The 21674-nt window shown below is 46.7% G+C and overlaps 1 protein-coding gene and 1 pseudogene across 6 annotated transcripts in view; both read left to right on the forward strand.

Moving 5' to 3' along the window:
* Window positions 1–21674, forward strand: part of NLGN1 (neuroligin 1) — a 569544-nt gene that overhangs the window by 62520 nt on the left and 485350 nt on the right. The window lies entirely within an intron of this gene.
* On the forward strand, window positions 4945–5064 carry LOC136646818 (5S ribosomal RNA; annotated as a pseudogene).

Below are 21674 nucleotides of genomic sequence, written 5' to 3' on the forward strand. Positions count from 1 at the left end.
GGGAGTTCTACTCAGACCTGCACTAGCAAACTGCAGATCATCCAAACCTGCACCATGGGAACAAGTGCAGGAAAGGGACTAGTATTCAGTGTCTGCGGCTGCAAACACACCCACCTTCCCAGAGCTGATCCACCTTTACCCCATCTCCGTCACCACTCTTTTTTCTTTAGCACCTTTTCCAGTTCTGTGATATCCTTTTTGAGATGCGGAGACCAGAACTGGACACAATACTCCAAGTGTGGCTTTACCATTGATTTGTACAATGGCATAATAATATTGGCCGTTTTAGTCTCAATTCCCCTTTTAATTATCCCGAGCATGGAATTGGCCTTCTTCACAGCTGCCACACTCTGGGTCGATAGTTGTACGGAACTGTCCGTCAGCGCCCAAGATCTGTTCCGCAACAGACAGCTGAGAACCCATCATCGTATCTGTAAAATTTGGATTTTTTGCCCCAGTGTGCATCACTTGATACTTCCTTACACTGAAGTGCATCTGCCATTTTGCTTCCCATTCGCCCGGTTTAGAGAGATCCTTTTGAAGCTGCTCCTCACAATCCCTTCTGGACTTCACCACCTGGAAAAAATTTAGTGTGGTGTTTCCCAAACTGGTGGAATGTGACCCACCAGCCAGGGAAGCACTCATTTCTGGCCCTTAAGAAGCAGGGTGGGGGAATGGTAACAATGCAATTCTCAGTATCGTACCACAGCCAGGGACAAAAGTGTTTTTTCTTTAACTTACCCAAGCCAGCAGTGGCCTGTGGAGGGTGCAGGAAGCCCCATGGAAAACTCCGCAGGCCTCCCCAATCCTCAGAATGATTAAAAATAGCAATTGGAACCCACTTCTGTTTTATCATGAAACTGGGTTATGATAGCTATATTTAGTCATCTTGAGGAGCCCTGCGGAGGTGTCCACACCTGCACCTCCCCAGGGATGCACCCCCCCAGGGATGCTTACTTAGGTAAGTAGCCCCCTTCTATCCCTGATAGCAGCACGATCCTGGAGATTGCGTCTCTGCCATCCCCCACAAAGACATGGTTCCTAACTCCTGAGGAGAATTTTGGGGACCACATGTTTAGTGTCAACCACACACTTGGGTCACCTCACCGCTTATCCCTAACTTTAGATCATTTATGAATAAGTTGAAATACACAAGTTCCAAGACTGATCCTTGGGGGATGCCACTTTTCACCTCTCTCCATTGTGCAAATTGCCCATTTGCAGACACTGTCTGTTCCCTGGTTTTTTTACCAGTGCCTAATTCATAAGAGGACCTGCCCTCTTATTCCCTGACTGTGGAGTTTTCTCAGGAGCCGTTGGTGAGGGCTGGAAACTTTTGTAAGGTGAAGTATTTGAAAGCTTCTGAGAAGAAGTATACGATGTGGTGGCTAATGATTCAACCCCTAATTTGAATCTTACTTTAGCCATGAACTCACTAAGAGAACATTAGTCAAGCTATAGTCTCTCATCTACAATATGATGGTCATTTACCTTTAAGGGTTATTGTAAGAATGTCAAGGTAAAATATGTGAAGTGCTTTGAACACTTGAAAGTGTTCATACAGATGATGATAATGATTGATTCTTAGAACTCAAGGCTGGGGAAGGTGACACTAGGAATGTCTGGGACAGCCTTCTGAAGCTTCCACGTGTTCTTACACAATACTTCTGGGAAACCAGAAGTACTGGTTAAGGTCTCCTCGGAAGCCTCAGAAAGCTTCTCGCGTGGTCCAGAATGCCATGCAGTCTCAGCACTCGGGCATTTGCCCCCCTGCCCCAAGGCCTGCCACTGTTTGCAAAACTGCCCTGCTAGGTCATCTTATTTTTCTTTATTAAGTTAATTTGAAGCTGCCTTTATGCTGAGGTCTTCCAAGCCAGATAAAATGAATACATGTGTGTTCCCATCATAAAGCTTCTGTGATGGAAGGCAGGTCTATCATGGGCTGCTAACCCTGATGGTTCTGTGCCATTTCTGAAATGTGCCGCAAAAGGTATGCCACAGGAATTTTGAGAACAGCATTTGAGAATCACTGAAAAACTCTTCCAGGTTCTGTGCCTCCATCTTTAGGGCATTTGTCTGTAGTTACGAATTGTTTGTCTCTCTTCTTCCATCGGCTAAGCAGTGGAGCAACATTACTACAGACATTACTACATTACTGCAGACATTACTACAGACAGGTGCCCTAGAAACAGAGCTGAAGAACCCGGAAGCCAGAAGTGACATCACGAGAGATGAAGACCATAGAGGTCATTATGCTGTGAGAAGAGGAGGGACAAACAATTTGTAACACACTGGCTGAAAATCGCTGAGTTAGAGTGTTGGACTTAAACCAAGAAGAAGACTCTGGTTCAAATACCTGGCCAGCTCCAAAGCTTTCTGGGTGACTCGGATTCAAGCGCAATCTCAGCCCAACCTCCATTACAGGGTTGTTGTGAGGATAAAATTGGGGACACTGATCAAAGCGCCGTGTGTGCTGTCATGTATTCTTGCAGAAGGGAGAGACAAACCTTCAAAATAAATGCACTGTGCTTAATAAATGCTTAGACCGGCTCCTATGGTTGCTTTTCATGTTAAACATCTGGGCCTTGACATTGAACACAGATTGTAGGGTTGAGACTTAGGGATTCCTAGGGTGTTCCCACAATAGGGCCCATTAGCACTCTGGAGACATTGCTGTCCCACAATCAGCTGGAAACAGAGTTTTAATTATGGTTCTGCACAGCACTTAATATATCACCACAACCCCATTAACACCCTGCAATGATTGTCCCCACAGCAATGGCAAAAAATAAAAAACCAAAAAAAAAACCCCTTGCTATTTAAATAGAGGGGGGAAGAACCACTTGCAGAGTTAATTTTTTCCATCTGATTGTTATGCATGAGACTTGCAAGCTAATGAAAATAATTTGAAATAATTGTTGCAAGAAGGATGGCTGTGGGTTCTGGAGAAAGATTGAAAAAGTCCAAAGTGAGTCAGAGAAATCACCCCAGACCTCCTGCTCTTATTCTGGAGCCAGAAGGAGGTCAGAAAGAATTTCTCTCTGTCTGGTGCCGAGAGTCTCCTGCAGCTCAGCATGACTGAGGAAGATTTTCTCTGACCTTCTGGAACTGGAAAAGCGAATTTTTCTGACTGCTTTGAAGAAAAAAAAAAAAAAGGAAAGAAAGAAACAACCTCAAAGCTGTTTGCAAGGTTGGCTCAGTGGCATAGCCGGGGGTGTGTGTAAAGCAATAGGTTTTTTCAGGGAGCCTCACCACCGCATGCAAGGGGTCCTGTCCCTTCAGAGTCATTCCAGTTGGTGGGAGCAAAACGGAGACGTACGAATGGCGCTGATGGGGAGGGGCCCCTTGCACACCGCGGTGAGGTTCCCTGATAAACTTAATGCTTTGCACCCCCTCTAGCTACACCTCTGGGTTGGCTGCTGTGCTTCCGCTTCCCACAGTGTAGATGTTCTCTTCCTTTCTCTGGATCCCCCATCTTCTTTTTGGCATTTAAATAATGATTGTTGATTTCTTTTCGTTTTTACAGTTCAATGTAATAGTGAAGGGGTGCCCAAGTGTGGAAGCGAAATGCTGTGGTGTTACAGTTCAGCCCTTCAAAACATCACTGCATGTGTCAAAGCGACAACTCTTCAGAAAGTGGGGAGTCATGCTAAAGTTTACCCTGCTCTTCTCTTCAGTCCAAAACGTTGTTCAACGTGCTCCTGAAAGAAACAGATACAGCATCAGGGCAGCATAGGAGAACAGCCATTTTCAGATGATGCTGGGGGCTCTGGAGAGGAATTTCAGGGGGTACAAAGCTTCTCTGGAGTCCCTTCCCTTGTCCATTGGAACATAATTTTGTGCAATCATTACATCATAATTTGTATGAATTGTGATTAAAAAAAACTATGTAGGCTTACACAAAATATGAATGCTAGTCATCACATGTAAACATTTTCTGAGATTCCAGGAAGTTTCTGGCTGGCTCCTGAGCTTCTTTTTGGACCCTGGACTCAGGCACAATGTACCCTTCTGCTCCCCCCTCTCGTTGGCCCTGGTGAGATTGGAAAATGTAAGATTCCAGGAAAGTTTTGGGATCCCTCCTTTGGCTCCTGGACCCCACCTTTTTGACCCCAGGCATGGGTACAATTTACACCCTGCACCCACCTCTCACGGACCCAGGATAACATAGGTCCATGAGAGGGGCATTTGGTGGGCCAGTGTGAGATACAGGAAGCTGGACTAGATGGGCCAATGGCCTGATCCAGCGGGGCTGTTCTTATGTTCTAACATCTAGTAGGTACTCTGCAAAAACAGAATGAACCAAGCAATAATAAAAGTAGTTGAAAGTACCCCTACCTCAGATAGAACACCATAGGGAATCAACATCAGGTGAAAGTGCCCAGACTGAAAGCGATGACCCACATCACTCATCAAACCCATGGGCATACCTTAACACAAATGGGATTAGGCAAAGGCGTCATGCTCTCTCACTCACATCAGGTGCAGAACATTTCCTACACACGGTGTCACAGCAACTTTGGAAAGTCTAAATCTGGCAGCCGCTGGTCAGGATGCATTTCATACACTTTCCTCTCCTAGAGTTGTTAGGTGTAGTGGTTCTCCCTAGAGTGGTGGGATAGAAAAGATGTTTGATGCTCCCCCCCCCACACACACACATTATATAACTAAAAGTGCAGCAACTGTCCTGCACATGCCTGATCTCGGAAGCTAAGCAGGGTCAGGCCTGGTTAGTACTTGGATGGGAGACCTCTTGGGAATACCGGGTGCTGTAGGCTTATACCATAGTCTTCCGAGACTGAAGGTTGCCAACCAACCAAACAGTGATCTTTGACAGTAATTATGGGGGATGAAACCTTACAAAACTCCAAGCTCCAGGTCTTATCTCCTCTTAATTTTAGACAGTTCATTTGTCATGATTTAACCTTAGAAAAAAAATCCACAAGCAACAGCAACTCTTACCCTGCACATGCCCAATCTCGTCTGATCTTGGAAGCTAAGCAGGGTCAGGCCTGGTTAGTACTTGGATGGGAGACCGCCTGGGAATACTGGGTGCTGTAGGCTTATACCATAGTCTTTCGAGACTGAAGGTTGCCAACCAGCAGTTGAATGTTTCATGTAAAGATGATTCTTTGCCTCCAGCTTTGAAACGCCACATTTGCTGCTGCTTTTTAAAAATTAAATATTGGCACAAGTAAACAAGGCAATTTGCTCTGAAGTTTTTTTTAAAAAAATCATTTTTCTTCTGTCTCTGTTTCCCAGTGTTAATGAGACACCTATAAGCATGAATAATGAAGTAATATATAAACATCATTATAAAAGACAGCTTTTCTTTTCCATTTTGGTCTCGTGGCCCTACCAAGTCAAGACATGGTTTGATTTTATGAAGATCAGTTCTGTATTAAATGGCAAGCCAAGCTAGGCTGGTACATATTAATAGAAGTATAGCGGTACACACTAGATAGCACTGGCACTGCAAAATAATCTATCACTGAATAGCAAACCCAGATATTTTTTTTATTTTGGTTATCACATAAGACAACTCTATTGGATTATCTCAATGGTCATTTTCTCAGTATCTTGATAGTCTAATACAGTATTCTGATACTGTGAGGAAATCATCAAAGGCTCCTGTGCGCCTTTGTAGCCACCCACAAAGAAGGCTCTTTCTCAGTAAGGTTCTGCCTGATACATTAACCCAGCTTGGCCTTCTTCCAATTAACTTCTGCTGCAGACAGGTGCATAGAAACCTGCTTAATCCTGAATCATTCTGTCTGCTGACTAGCGTGCAGCTTTCTAAGGTCTCAGGCAGGGGTCTTTGCCAGTCTTGGCACCTGTGATGCTTTTATAACTGGAGATGCCTGAGACTTTGTAAAAACACGGCATTTGTGCCACCACTGAGCTGTGGACCCAGCCCTAAAATCTGCCTATGTAAGAACAATGCACTGGGGGTCTCAAACCAGGGACTCAAGGCATGGAACCCAGGTGCTGCATCACCATAGTCATTCTGCTGTGATTCTTTGAATGATCCAGTTACTTCCAATGCAGGAGCATTGCTAAATGTTGTGCCTGGGGGTGGGGTGGGGTGGGGGCTGTATGCCAGGTTCTGCTGGCTGGGAAAGACCACCATCTGAAACCCCAGAGGGCGAATGCTTGCTAAAGAAAAGTGTGCTAGGTGGGCCAATGGTCTGACTCAGTGTAAGGCCACGGCATATGTTCCAAGCATAATTTATCAGCAAAAACTTTGGGTGAATAGGATGAGAGCAAAAGCAAGCTTTTGCAGCATTCGGATGGTGAGCCATCTGGTGGGCTGCACAGTTTCAGACTGTATATGAAGAACTGCTTCTTTTATTTCACTTTTATTGTGCATGTTCTTACCTGCATTAAAAAAAAAAACCCTCCTTGGGATTGGTATGTTTGGGAAGCTAAACTAGGCTAGAACCCTCTCCCCATATATAGTTGGAAGCTCATAGGTAGTGGAAGATGAAGGGGCAGAGGTTAGGTCATAACAACTGGTACATGTCTGCCCCTGTTTTCTCTATTGAGCTGGCATTAAACTGGCCATCAGTCAAAGCTACGAAGTTCCAGAACACTTTGGGAAAATCTCCCTCCCAGGTTAGCAAAGAGCCCCAGAATCCAGAGGTTTTTTTCAATAGTAGCTGAAGGTGATGGGGTCTGGGAAGATGGGGCAACTGGCTCTTCCCTGGTGAATAGGGACAGGCGGGTAAAATAGTCTAGCATATGACTAGCCATGGCTTGCAAAAGACTTAGAGCCCAATCCTGTGGTCCGCGCCGCGCCTCCGTGGTGCAGACCACAGTCGCAAACATGCCGTAGGGCATATTTGCAGGGCTTATCACCGGGCTCCCACTGGAGATGGCTCAGCTCCGGCCAGCGCTGAGCCACCACCCGGCGGGCGCCCGTGTTCTGCAGCTTGGCGGTGCCTGCGACTGCTGGGCTGTGGAACGGGGAATGGGGGCGTTCCTGGGGCTGTAGGGGAGGTGTCCCGGGGAGGGGGGAGGCGTGGTTGGGGGTGTTCTCGGGGGCAGGGGAGAGGCGGGTCCGCGGAGCCGACCTCTGCAGGATCCAGGATGCTCGGGCAGGGCTGCTCGCCCTACACTAGCGCCTTCACTTTAGCGGTGACCAAACAGTCGCCACTAAAGTGAGTAGTCTCATTGCGGGACTGCTTCCCTTACTCAGGGAAAGGGGATGAACATCCCCTTCTCCCGAGGAGCCTCCTGCAGTAGCACAGGAGGCTGTGGATCTGGCGGGAGCCCTTTATGGAGCTGCTGGGTCCTGCAACTCCAGGCAGCTCAGGATTGGGCTGTTAGGCAGAAGTTTCTTCCAGTCCTGTTCCCTGATATGCTTTTAACTGGAGATGCCAGGGATCCAGTCTGGTTGTGAAAGAAAAGCATATTCTTGACTACTGATCCCTCTTCAATATTATGTGAAAAGAGAACCTTTGAAGATGCGGGAAGGGTCATGGATAAATTAGTCAGTCGACTACAGGCCCAATGCTAAGGTGGGCCAGCATGTGTGCTGAGCTCCAGTGCTGACGCCGGACCAGTGCCATTCGGTGCTGAGCCCAGCGCCAGACTGATGCAGCCCAGAGCACAGGAAGAACTCAGGTTGTGGTGAGGGCATGGAGCAGAGGAACCAAGACAGGAGGGGAGTGGGACCAGCTGAGTCCTGCTCCACCATATTCTATCCTCCATGTTGGACTTTTGACACAGAGGCTCTCAAGTGTGTATGGTCAAAACAGTCGGCACAGACTTGAAAAGCCCCATTGTGAGGTTTGGGGCTTTCTTCAGGGGAAGGGGAGTCCCCTTCCCTGGAGGAGACCTCCAGTGGCCTGGCACTGCTGCTGGATGCAGCAGTAGCCATTTTGGTGCCGCTGCACCCAGTGGCGCTGCCAGGGCTAGGATTGGGCTGTGAGTTAGCTTAATCTTCAGTGTGTGAATGCTGCATCTCCAGGTTCCATTGAGCTTGGTAGACCATATTAGTCATTCAGATCACAAACTAGTGCAGGAGTGAAAGAAGAGAACATGCTTCTCCACTTGGGGACTTGACCATTGGTCAATGTTCCATCTAGTTTCAAAGGAGACCTGTAATGCTTAATATTTTCAAAGGGGAATGCTACTGTCCTCTTGCTTTAACTAGACATGGAGACAGGATTCTTTGCTTACGCTGGGACTGTAGCATTGTTGCAAAAAGTAAAAAAAAAAAAATGAAAATGGGTCAGTGTAAATGTCTAACTTTTCATTTGGAAAAGTGCACCAATATGAATGTTACCCAGAGTTTGTAATGCAGCCAGACATGATTTTCAAGTGGGAACATTTGTGGTGCGGTTTGGGGGTAGGCTTTGTGGTCAAGTCCGGGTGGTAAGACATGCAAGTGTTATTAGACTGACTGGGCCATTTCCATGGGAAGTGAAGAGAAGGAGAAAAGATAAACCTGTGGTGGCTGACAGTGATATGTTACATGTCACAGTTCAGAAAAGGAAAAAATGATGCAGGATGTCAGGAAGGTCCAGGATAAACCAGAAGTACAGGGGTGGACAGACTTCAGGCTTCTGGAATTTGCTTTCTATTTAAACTCTATGGTCCACCTAGGTTGGCCAAAGACCTCCTGGCGCCCAAGGCAGTGTGCCAATGCAGCTCTCCCTTACTGATTGACGTGACAGCCTCTGCTCAGACTGGGAAAGGAAGTGGAGTGGACCACCCTATCTTGTCTTCTACACTTCCACTTCATTTCCATCATTTTTTTTCAATCCAGGGAGTTGCAGAAGGAGAAGCAGTGAAGGTAAGTGAGCAGAAGACACAACCAGCAACCTGCTCAGAGGCAAGTAAGTTGGCACAGGAAGTAGGCTATGGGTAGGTGGTGGAATGGGGTGCGCAATGAGCGGAAAGGGGAGAGTATGTTATACTCCCTTAGAATTGCATTAGGAAAGCGGTATTCAATTTTCTCATCAAACCAATTTCCCCAAAACATAAGTCAAGGTATCTAAATCAGAGAAGTTAAACTATTGGTTCAGTACTGACTCTTTAATCAATCCAATCTCTTAACCATAGAACAGTTATGACTTTGTAAAGGTCAGTTTTGGTACAATCATAATGTACTCGCTCATACTGCATAAATAATCTGTATTGCTCCTTGAATGAGATTAATACTTTCTCATTTTCCTTTTCTAATTATCCAGCAATTGGTAATTTTCAATAACACCAGAGTATGCCAAACTTTAATTAGTTCCTGCTTTACTGCTGGAATTTCTTTTGACTGTGCATTTTTTTTTTTTGCAATCAAAGCCCTTGGAACTTTCGATAGATTAAATATTAGCTCAATTTCCCATCTTGAAACGAGTCCTTTCAAATATCCTAAGAAAATAACTACTAGATCCATAAGAATTAAATTGCCTGTTATACTATATATCCAGTGTTATTTTTGTCTAACATTATTTAATTTGGGGGCAGAATCACCCAAATATATAAAATAAAAATCATGCTATAGATGGAGAAAAGAGATGACTGTTTGAGCTACGTCCTTTGCTACGTCCTCTGCATAGAGTTGAATTGGACCAAGAATGAGCCATTTCATGAGATAACGAAGAACCTTTTCAATGTCATTGATCTCTTGCTTTCGTTTCACAACTATTTTTCCCCACCCAAATAAGTAACAGCTCAGTCCTGTATCCAGCGCACCCCAGGCAGCTGCTGCCGCTTCCTCAAGAGAAGGGGACATTCATCCCCTTCCCCCAGGTAAAGCAAGGGGCTATTCAATTCTACAATGACCCAAGGGTCAACGTAGAATTCAGAGCAAAGCTCCTCTGGTTCCGTCTCCCTCCTGCCCCACGCCCTCCCCTGACACGCCTCCTCCCTGCCCTCCCCCTCCCCCTCCCCCAACCTGGAATGCCTCCTCCCCATCTCCCCCCATGCCTCCACCTTCCTCTCCATTGCCTGGTGGGCCAGCACCAAGTGGCGGAGCTTCAGTGCTCCACCGGCGCCACCCCAGCACTAGCCAGCGATGGGCTAGCACTGGTGCTCCACCGGCACTAGGGCCCACAGACGTGCATTATGACATGTTTCCAACAGTGCGTGCTGGCGGTGAGCCGGCGTGCACTGAATCGGATTGGGCCCTTAGTTTCTCTGTTTTCAAACTTGGGTTACAACAAAATCGCACACATTTACAAATATGTGCATAAAATATGTGAACTGAATGAAATATTTCAGTAGTCATCATCAAGAGCACAAGAGGTCTTAGAGGAGACCACAATATCCTAAATGGAAACTTTGATGGAACCACTAATTACCATTTATAGCCATGATTAAATTATGGGCCATAGCTCAGAGGTATAGCTCAATGGACTATAGCTCAGTGGTAAAGCACTTCTAGAAGATGCCCAGCTCAACTCCTGGTATTACTAGAGAGGGCCAGTGAAGATCTAATAGGAATCCCTGGAGAATCAATTTAGACTGTGCTATATAAACCAAGGACCTCAGTCAGCATAAGCCATGTTCATGCAATTTAAGGACGTACACCTAGAGTAGTAATTTTCAACTACTGTGCTGCAGCACACTGGTGTGCCACAGATTGTCTGCAAGTGTGCTGTGGGAGTTTGAATCACAGTGGTTGAAAATCATTGAAAAACTCTCCCAGGTTTTGCAACTCTGTTTCTAGGGCAGGGCCAGTTGTGGACCTACCATAGACATGCCTCAGGTGCGAGCCTCTAGGACCCTGTGGGAGCCTCTCTGACACTCCCAACGGAGTCAGAAATTGTGCTTCCGGTTTCCCGGAAGAGAGGATTCCCTGACATGGGCTCAGGTCGCGCAAGGCTCCGAGAGCCTTGGGGGAGGGGGCGGATTTGCATGTGGGGGAGGAACGACAGCCCACGGGGACACCATCACAGACCTTTGCCCCAGGCGTGGGGCTGGGGGGGTCCATTGCTAGGCAGGGCTGGTGGAGGAAGAGTACAGACAATTCATTATTACAGACATTTGCCCAAGCAGAGCTGCAGAACCCAGAAAAGTCACTCAGAAACTGGAAGTGACATCAGAAGAGGTGAAGGCCACAGGCAGAGTGCAGTGACAAGAAAAGCATTGAAAATTACTAAGCTAGAAGCTCCCCTAAAGTCTACCCCCCATACTCACACACTCCATTTTTATTGCTGAAATCCATCCCCTGTCCCAGGCTGCCATCCAAGGCCAGCTGAGACAGCTATTGGGCTGCCTCTCAGGTAGCACATAGCACCACCACCCTTTCCAGCTCTGCTACCTCTCCTTATCTCCTCCTCCTTCCATATGGACTCTTGAATCAAAGCAGGAAGTGTGAAGCATGCTGGGCTCACTTGTTTGAAGAGCTCCCACATAGGAAAGAGCAATCTTGCTCCTTCTCCCACAGGGTTCTGTTAAGAGTATCCAGCGTAGGTGAGGGAACCAGATCAATGTCCACTGAGGGCTGGAATGCAGCAATGTCACTCTTTCCACCACATGGGATTTTTACAAAAAGCATGCTGGAAACACTCCCTGCATTCCCTGCTTTGATTAACCCATTTCTGCCCAGCCCACAGGTGTACACATTTGATCCCTGTTGCATATATGCAACACTGAGCAGAAATGGCTTAAAGAGCCACGTAGAAGAAGTGACTGAACATATGAACAGCCCCACTGGATCAGGCCATAGGCCCATCTAGTCCACCTTCCTGTATCTCACAGAGGCCCAACAAACGCCCCAGGGAGCACACCAGATAAGAGACCTGCATCCTGGTTCCCTTCCTTGCATCTGGCATTCTGACACAGCCCGTTTCTAAAATCAGGAGGTTGCACATACACATCATGGCTTGTAACCCGTAATGGATTTTTCCGCCAGAAATTTGTCCAATTCCCTTTTAAAGACATCTAGGCCAGATGCCATCACCACATCCTGTGGCAATGAGTTCCACAGGCCAACCACATGCTGAGTAAAGAAAGTAAAGACTGGTAAGGAGGCCAGCCATTTGTAGGGTCAGAGTGGGGCGAATAGGCCAGTGTCTCTTCACTGCCCCTCTGCTTGAGCCTTAATCCGCCGCTTGATGCAAATGGACTCATTTGCATAACAGATGGGCCAGAGGTCTGCCATTTTCCCTATGCAGGAAAAATAAAAGCTACTGTATAGCTCTATAAGTGTATTGTTCTATTTATCAAGCCATTCAAATGACCAAACCATCCTTTGCTTCCCAGAGGCTCCTTGTTAGCCATTCATTTCTTACCATTACTGTCTTCCTGCGGCTGTTAAGGATTATGCTGCACCAATCTTTCTTTCCTAGAACTGAATATTTGACTGTGATTCACAAACCAGTAGGAATAATTCAGCATATATCCAAATATCCATGCCCTCTAGAACCTAAAAGCCGCTTGTGGTTGTGATCTGCAGATGCAGAAGAATTTATCCTTTTTCTGCTAAAATTTAACATAAACTAGTCATCTGTGCTTGGATTCACACATCACAGCAACCTCTTCTGCTTTAAATTATTGACAAAATGCTTTCTATCTAATTGACCATGCGTTAGCAAAGCATATATATTTAACTTTAAACATTGCCTTGCCTTTTTTTCAAAGTCTCTTCCCAGCATGCCTGCAATTTATCTTTCAGCTATCTTTTTTTCCTTAATCTTCCAGTGGATTTTTCCCCCCTCTAAAATGTCAGCAAATGTTGGAGGATGCAGATATTTTCAAAATGTGGGAGATACCACAGTTCTATAAATTCCAGATGATTAGTCACATTAATACCTTGCATCAAAATAAGGGCCCAATTCTATCCCCTGCTAGCCCAGAGCATGCAGTACCACTGATGGAACCCACGCTGCATGCTATGGGGGGATGACCAGATGGCTCAAGAGAGGTAGGCCGCTAGGCTTCCAATGGCTCTTCCCGGATTTGCGTCAGCTATTTCGCTGGCATAAATTGGAGAGACTCACAACTCACAACTGAGCTGAGTTGTTGCGCTGCTTGTTGCGCTCCAATCCTGAGCTGCTTGTTGCGCTGGGACTGCCACAGTGCCAGAACAGCTGCTGTGGCGTCCTGCGTGCAACAGGGCAACCGCTGGCAGTTCCTTGGGGGAAGGGGACTTTCGTCCTACAATGGGGCTACTCAATCCTGTGGCAACCCTTGGGCTGCCATAGAATCAAGAACCTCCATGTGGGGCTCACAACCCAACATGGAAGCTCTGGATGAGGAGAAGCAGAGCTCCTCTGGCTCCCTCCCGCCCCGCTCCCTCCCCATGCATGCATCCTCCCCACCCTCACTCCCCCACCCTGGAATGCCTCCTCCTCCCCTCCCCCCACACTCCCACCGACCACTCCTCTGTCCAGTGGTTTGGGCAACCACAGAGCAGCGGAACAGTGGTGGTCCACCAGCACTAACCCAGCACCGGCCAGCACTGAGCTAGCGCTGGACTGGTGCTGAGGGCTGAATACTTGCCTTACAGCAAGTTTGCAACACTAAGCGCTGGAAGAGGTCCAGTGGTAAGAAATCAGGATTGGGCTGTCAGGCTGCAACCCTATCCACACTTACCTGGGAGTAAACATCATTGAATAATAATGAGACTAACTTGTGAGTAGACATGCCTAGGATTGGGCTCTCATGAGGTAGTTCAGAGGGGGGAAAGGGGATTTGGATCTTGGCATGCACTGCTGCTGCTGAAATCCTCCCCCTCCTGCCTCCCTCCCCCAGCCCAGCCCAGCCCAGCCCAACTGAGTTTTGGGGTGGAACTGTTTTTTAGTTGAATATTAAAGAATGAACAAACACCTCTCAAAAGCAAAGATAAATCATACAGTAATCAAACCAACCATGCTAAGTTGAAAGTTAAGGTATGTGAAAACGGCTATTGGAGACGCCGTTGCTGTAATAAACAGGCACAGATTTGCCCAGAATGCACTGCTTCCACTGAGCAGAATGGCTGTCAATCACACCAGGACAAACAGTTGTGTAACAAATGGGCTTGAAAAGAAACTGCATCGTTCAAGGGAGGATACTTGTGTGTCGTTCTTAGAGATGCTTTGTTTCCACATTGTTTGAGCCCCAAGACAGTTCTGACAACCTGCTCTGTATATTCCCATTATTGCACTGTGCGTGGCATATGGTGCAGAATACAGACTCTATCAGATTCACTGCTCTGCCTAAATTCCACCTGGTCAAGGCAATAGTTATTTATAACGGGAACAAGGAGGCAGAGGGCTGTGTAGTGTGCTGTCCATGGTGCTGTTCCAGCTCTCCTGTAACTCACATGATTACTACCACATTAACTCTAGGTTACTATCTCAATAACTTATACCTTCCCTACACACACACACACACACACACACAGAGAGAGAGAGAGAGAGAGAGAGAGAGAGAGAGAGAGAGAGAGAGAGAGACTTGTGAAGTATTAATGCAATTAACTGAAAGAAGTCCTTGGATTTCATTTGCCGCTAAACATTTACAGGTACAACTCTCTGTAGAACAGCCTGTAACCCTGCAGTAGCATGAACTGCAGATCAAAGATAAGCACATTATGGTGAGCATGTAAACAATATGGTGCGATGACCAAAATGTTCCCTGCCTTCCGCAAGCGTGCAAGGCGCAAGCAGCAAGTGCGTTGTGCATTATCTAGAAAAAGCATACCGCAAACGAATCCTTAGCATTCTTTTCTTTCTCTTCCTCAATTTGTTTAAGCAGTGCAAGTTGGATAAGTCTTGGCTGTTCCATCTACAGGCAAGGTTCCAATTTTTAGTATATGTGCTGCCGAAGCGAGCACAGGCAAGGTGCAGAAGAGAGCGACCAGAATGATTCCTGGGCTTGAGCACCTCCTTTACGAGGAAAGGCTACAGCGTTTGGGGCTCTTCGGTCTAGAAAAAAGGTGCCTGAGGGGGGGCATGCTTGAGACATACAAATTTATGCAGGGGTTAGATAGAGGGATGTTCTTTTCCCTCCCACACAACAAAAGAACCGGGAGACATTCACTAAAATTGAGTGTTGAGAGAGTTAGGACAAGCAAGAGAAAATATCTCTTTACCCAATATGTAATTGGAACTCTTTGCCACAGGTTGTGGTGATAGCATCTGGCCTAGATGCCTTTAAAAGGGGATGGGACAAATTTCTGCAAATCACGGCTTATATGCTGCGATAGGTACGTGCAACCTCCTGATTTCGGAAGTAGGCTGCCTCAGCATGGCAGATGCAAGAGAGGGCACCAGGATGCAGGTCTCTTGTTGTCTTGTGTGCTCCCTGAGGCATCTGGTGGGCTAACGTGAGATACAGGAAACTGGGCTAGATGAGCCTTTGGCCTGATCCATTGGGGCGCTTCTTATATTCTACTTTGGGCCCAAGCCATTAAGAGTTTCTACTGTGGAATTTCCACTGAGATGAATGATCCTGTATTGTTTCAATAAGGCTTGTTAAGCTGCCTGGTGGATTGTGCCCTTCATGTGTACATGTCTGACAAGCATGACTTCAGAGTGTTCAGTGCACCCATCCTGGACTTGGGAATCATTATGTGCCTTCCATGATTCTGTGATCTCTCTGATGAAAGACAGCATGGTGTAGTGAACAAGTGGAGTTGCCCGGTACTGAATGGTAGCCCAGTCCTGTGCTCCCATGGCACACGGCTGTGTCGGCACAGAAAACGGCTGCCGCCACATCCAGCGCACCCACAGCAGCTGCAGGCAGCACCTCGGGAAAAGGGGACTTTCTTCCCCTTCTTCCAGGAAAGGGAAGTAGCCCCGCAATAGGGCTACTCAATTCACCACTGACCAAAAGGTTGGTGGTGATGGAAGAGCATTTGTGTAGGGCGCTGAGCCCCACATGAACACTTTGGATCCGGTGGAGCAAAGCTCCACCAGACCCACCTCCTTCCCTCCCTGCTCCCTCCCCCTGTCACGCCTCCTCCTCACCCTCTCCCTGCCTTCCCCCTTCCCAAAAAGCCTCCTCTCTTCCTCCCCACCTCTCCCCCGCCCCCACTTACCGCAGCTCGGCGGTCTGTGCAACCACCGAGTGATGGAGGCTGGGCACCTGCCCGGCGCTAGCCCAGCGCCGGCCAGCACTTGGCTAGCACAGGTGCTCGCCTGGTGGTAAGCCTCGCAAACGTGCCTTATGGCACATTTGTGACAGTGTATGCCAGTAGTAAGCTGGCGCGTCGAGGGCAGGATTGGACTCTCAGTTAATTGGCCCATCTAGCCCAGACCTGTCTGTTCAGGCAGCTATCCATTCTTCATGGACTCATGTAGAGAACATTCTTGCTCCCTTAACAGGAGATGCCAGGAACTGAACTTCCAATCTTCTGCATAGTCATTTCTTCCTATGTCACTGAGCTACAATTCTTCCATTGAGATGTACTCCTAGTATGTAGTGTTGGGTTTTGAAAGGGGAGACCAGAATTCCATTTCATTCACAAAATTCACTAGGTGATCTTGGTCAAGTCACTTAGCTTTTAGTACAACCAGTTTCACAGGGTTGTGAGGATAAACGCCATGGATGGGAGACTATTAATTCTGTCCTGAGCTTTGCAGAGAATAAGTGCAATGGGATAAACTTTGCAAATGCAGAAATTGGCTTTGGGTGACTTCAGTGTCCTGAAAACCTCAGGTTTTTTTTTTTACTTTTAAAAGACTAATTTTCTAGCTCTTCAACTTATGAAGGTAGATGTGAAAGTAACTCCCAGTAAATCCAGCCCACAGTTTTTTCCTCCCTCCAAACACATGGAATGTCCCTTTCAGTCAGTACCTTTGCAATCCACCTCAGTATTCCACTTCAGGCATCATTCCTAGTCTCAGGTTCTTCTCAGCTTTGCCACTGCAAGGAAAGTTCATTTACCAATGCCAGGCTTCTCTGAGAGGATAACTAGTCCTGGTGAGAAAAAGAAGTGGATGATATCCACAGCACAGCATGACTCTCAAATTGCTTTCATGCATTCGGGAGGTCCTAAGTCCAGAATGAAACGTGCAGAACTCACTTGAAATATTTCACTAGTGTCATAGGGGGATAGCTTGGTGATAAACTGCATTTCTTGCATGCAGAAGGACCCAGGTTCAATTCCAGTTAGGGCTGGAGAAAGATCCTTTACTCAGCGTGTGGTCGGTCTGTGGAACTCCTTGCCACAGGATGTGGTGACGGCATCTAGCCTGGACGCCTTTAAAAGGGGATTGGACAAGTTTCTGGAGGAAAAATCCATTACGGGGTACAAGCCATGATGTGTATGCGCAACCTCCTGATTTGAGAAATGGGCTATGTCAGAAGGCCAGATGCAAGGGAGGGCACCAGGATGAGGTCTCTTGTAATCTGGTGTGCTCCCTGGGGCATTTGGTGGGCTGCTGTGAGATACAGGAAGCTGGACTAGATGGGCCTATGGCCTGATCCAGTGGGGCTGTTCTTATGTTCTTAAACTCTGGAAATCCCCTGCCGGTCAATGTAGATAGTCAGGAGCTGGATGGGCCAATGTTCTGGTTTAAGTGACACACACATCATTCTGTCAATTGTTGTTTTATTTCCTTAGATCAGGGTGGCCAACCTGCAGCATGCATGCCACTAGTGGCACATGGACACTTTCTAAGTGGCACATGCAAAGTCACCTGTGACGGCTGCACTGATCAATGCAGGGCTCCACAGCTGTAAGCACATGGTGCTTGTCCCTGCACAGAGCCCAGAAAGGGAGCAACAAGGCTTGGGGTGGGGTGAAGATAGACCAATAGTCTAAACCGATCATGTGGGCCAGTAAAACCACACAAGAAGGTCCAGAGAGGGCAAAAATAAGTTGGACTGGCATGTTCAAAATTCTGTATGTATGAAGTGGCGCGTGGTGTACTGCAGTTTGGCCATCCCAGTCTTAGAGGTACCTTTGATCTCCTGGCCAAGCAGGAACTTCCAAATCTGCATCAAGTTAAGCAGAAGAACTGCTTAAATTAAGTAGGCTGTTGTTCCTGCATTTTGATACCTGGTAGCAATGTGCATGCCAGTGTGCCGCTGGTATCCACAGATCCAGCTCAACCTCTCCCCTATTTTCTGCCTGCCCCATCCCCTGGCTCTCCTCGGACTTATACCTGCTCTATAAGGACACCCATGAGCCAACAGGAGGGCTGTGAAGAGGTTACCTTTCACAGGCTGTCTGATCTCCCCTCCCCTCCTGATCTCCATGGTGCTCCTGCATGCATTACAGGATAGCAGAACTGTTAGGGATGTGTTGAACTGACTGCAAACAGTTTAGACACCAGGGGCAAGGAAGATGCTGAGAAGGTTTTGAGCATGAACATTTTTGTCAACTTTTTTAAAAAATAGAAAAAAATGGCTTTGATCGGTGAGGCAAGGCATTGAGTTGTACTTGGATGATGTATCTTAGTGGCGAGGATGTGAAGGAATCCCCCTTGGACTCCACTGACCTGTGCAATATGCTGTGTTTTGAAACAATCTTTTTGGAAGGGAGGGTTTGGGCTTACCGCTCCTATTGTTTGGTGCTGAGTATTTAAATCACATCATAGCGCATGAAATGTTTTCACAGTGATGCTATGCTTGATTTTGCCTGATGTTTACATAATTATGCAGTTTAATGTAGATGTTAAACAGCATTAGGGATGAAATAAAAACTAGGTGGCCACCCATCACATAATTGCAATGGAGCAAAACAGTTGTGTCTCCACTCCCCACCCCCAGCACCACCTTCTCAAAACAGCCATTCAGACAGAAATAAAACTACTGAGATTTAATGCCTCCAATTCCCTTCTCAGACAGCTGCTCTGGGGTAGAACCTAGATTGAAATAGATCAAGATTATCAGTAGTTCCTGGCATTGCACTGTCACTGCCCAGTTAAACACCCTACCCAGAAAGGATATACTGTATGTGCAACTGGCTGATAGATAGATTAATACTGAGTGTCTCTTTACCCAGCTTGTTATTGGTCTGTGGAACTCTTTGCCGTGGGACATGGTGATGGCATCTGGCCTAGATGCCTTTAAAAGGGGATTGGAGAAATTTATGGAGGAAAATTCCATCACAGTTTACAAGCCATGATGGTTGGATGGAATCCTTTGGTTCTAGAAGTAAGCTATACCTGAATGCCAGATGCAAGGGACTGGCAACAGGATACAGGTCTCTTGTCTTGTGTGCTCCCTGAGGGTCCGGTCCTATCCAACTTCCCACAAGTAGCCACAATGCAGCTCCAAGGTAAGGGAAAAAATGTTCCTATACCTTGAGGAGGTCTTTGTGACTGCCTCCCCACAACAGGATGCAGCGCACACCCTATTGCCACTGCTACACCGACACTGGAATATTGGATAGGATTGAGCCCTGAGGCATCTGATGGACCACTGTGAGATACAGAAAGCTGGACTAGATGGGCCTTTGGCCTGCTGCACTGGGGCTCTTCTCATGTTCTTAATGTAGACTTTTGGCCAAGTTGAAGAACATCGTGCACCACTCAGAACATTCTGCTGATCAGAACTGCAAGTGCTAACTGAGAAGTGTTGCTTCTTTGATGTCATCACCATCACAGAGCAGGGCTTAAGATGAGCTCTTAGCTGTTCTCAATCAGAGCTATGAGTCTTCTTCTGCCTTTGTTCCATCTGCCTGAAAGTGACGCCTCAATTCAAGGCAGCTCAGGAAGGCAATCAGTGTGGATCCCTTTGACAGCTCGCTCCATCTCCCAGCTTTGGTTTCTTAGACAAGATGGAAATATTGATGACTGCCTTCTCAGGACTATTGTGAAGATGAATGAAGTCAGGACTGTAAATACTTTGTACACTAAACTGCTTACCAGCTGGGAAGCATAATATTTTTGAGGACCGCGGGGAGGAAAGGATTTGAAGAATATGACCATCCTTGCAATCCCTCACAATGCACATAAAACTATCCTCAGGAAAGCAACTTTCAGAACAAAATCCTGATAAAAATAAAGCAGAACATCTGGCTACGGTATTTGACACCTGGGAGCAAGAATATCAGGTCAGAAATGTAGGTCATATTAGACTGCACTGACTGAGCCTGAAAAATCAGACTAGCATTGTATAGGACCACTGAGATATAAGGTTTGTTGTTCTCTGGAGTCTAATGCCAACCTCCCCTATGGTACCATCAACAAAAGGAGGGAGTCATGAGCACCTATGGAACTATCATTTTGCAAGTGCTGTGGAAGGACAATGTTTTGAAGACTGGGAATCAAATAATATAGAATTGAAGTTTTGCAGTAGAATAATGAAAATTTGGTGGCATTTGTGCAGAATATTTCAAGTGTCCAAAGTGTTTTGCACACAGTATCTCAGTAATGTATATGACGACTCTGTAAGGTAGGCCAGTATGTAAAATGACTGGTGGGAGAGTCAAAACAGACAAAAGGAAATATTTGTTTACCCGACCTGTGATTAATTGGTGGAACTCCTTGCCACAGGTTGTTGTGATGACACCTGGCCTACACGCCTTTAAAAGGGGACTGGACAGATTTATGGAGAAAAAGTCCATCACATGTTACGAGCCATGATGGGTATACAAAACCTCCTGGTTTTAGAAGTAGGCTATCTCTGAAAGCCAGATGCAAGGAAGTGGCAACAGGATACAGGTATCATGTTGTCTTGTATGCACCCTGCGGCATCCGGTGGGCCACTGTGAAATGCAGGAAGCTGACTAGATGGGCCTTTGACCTGATCCAGCAGGGCTCTTCTTATGCTCTTAATTATCCACATAATGCAGCTTGAGGGCTGAGACCATGAGAATAATGGCTTGCCTAAGGCCATCTAGTGGATTTATGGCAATGGTGAGATTCGAACTGGGGCCCTGCTGGTTCATAATCAAGTCCCAAAGGCACTCTCGCTTACCTCTATTCCTTTTTATATTTCTGTGTTAGCAGAGATATGGCAGCAGGACATCACAGAACATCTCTATTGGGATGAAACCCACCAGTTATTATGGTCATCTCCCAAAGGTGAATTTCCAAGTACTTCCCATGGAGGGATGAGGACACACCTGAGAATCTTCAAGGGAAACCAAATGAGTTTTTTTTTTTCTAAGACAAGTATCATTTCTCAGGGGGTTGCTGCATATCCTCCACAGTGCTGCGTCATTCTGTTTTTAACATATACGTATATAACGTTAAACTGTAGAAACGCTAGTTCTGATCTCTGCAGAAGTACAAACCTTGTAATTGTCGAATTGTCAAATGACTAGGGGAGGCTTTGCCACTGTGCTCTTCCACCACTCAATAATCTTTTGCGATTCACTCCTTGTAGAAGTATTGCATGACTAGGCTATTATTAATTAGCATTTATATAGTGCCGGCCATGTACTGAGCACTCTACGGAGCTTTTGTTAGAGCTCCTGTACTTTATTTAAGCTTTGTTACAGCTGCCTTCTATTGACTTTGCAGTATTATGTCAGGAATTCGTTCGGAGGCTGGGTGTTTATTTTATTATGCCGTAAAACATTTGTATCTCACCTTTCTCCCTGGAAGTTGCCTGAGCTGTCTAGTACTGTAACTTGCATACTGCGGTGAGGCTCCCTGCAAAACGTAGTGCTTTGCACCCCCTCTAGCTGCACCACTGACTGCAACAGCAATTGTCGATATTGCTCCCTTCCTGTCCTCGATTCATGTTTCTCCCCTGATCTCCCCATTCCCCATCTCCTTTCTGCCCACCCCCTGCACTGACTTAGGTGCACCCAAAGGCCCGGTTAGGATTGGGCCATTAATGTT

The sequence above is a fragment of the Tiliqua scincoides genome, chromosome 3, assembly GCF_035046505.1.
Source record: "Tiliqua scincoides isolate rTilSci1 chromosome 3, rTilSci1.hap2, whole genome shotgun sequence".
In the NCBI taxonomy this organism is placed as follows: domain Eukaryota; kingdom Metazoa; phylum Chordata; class Lepidosauria; order Squamata; family Scincidae; genus Tiliqua; species Tiliqua scincoides.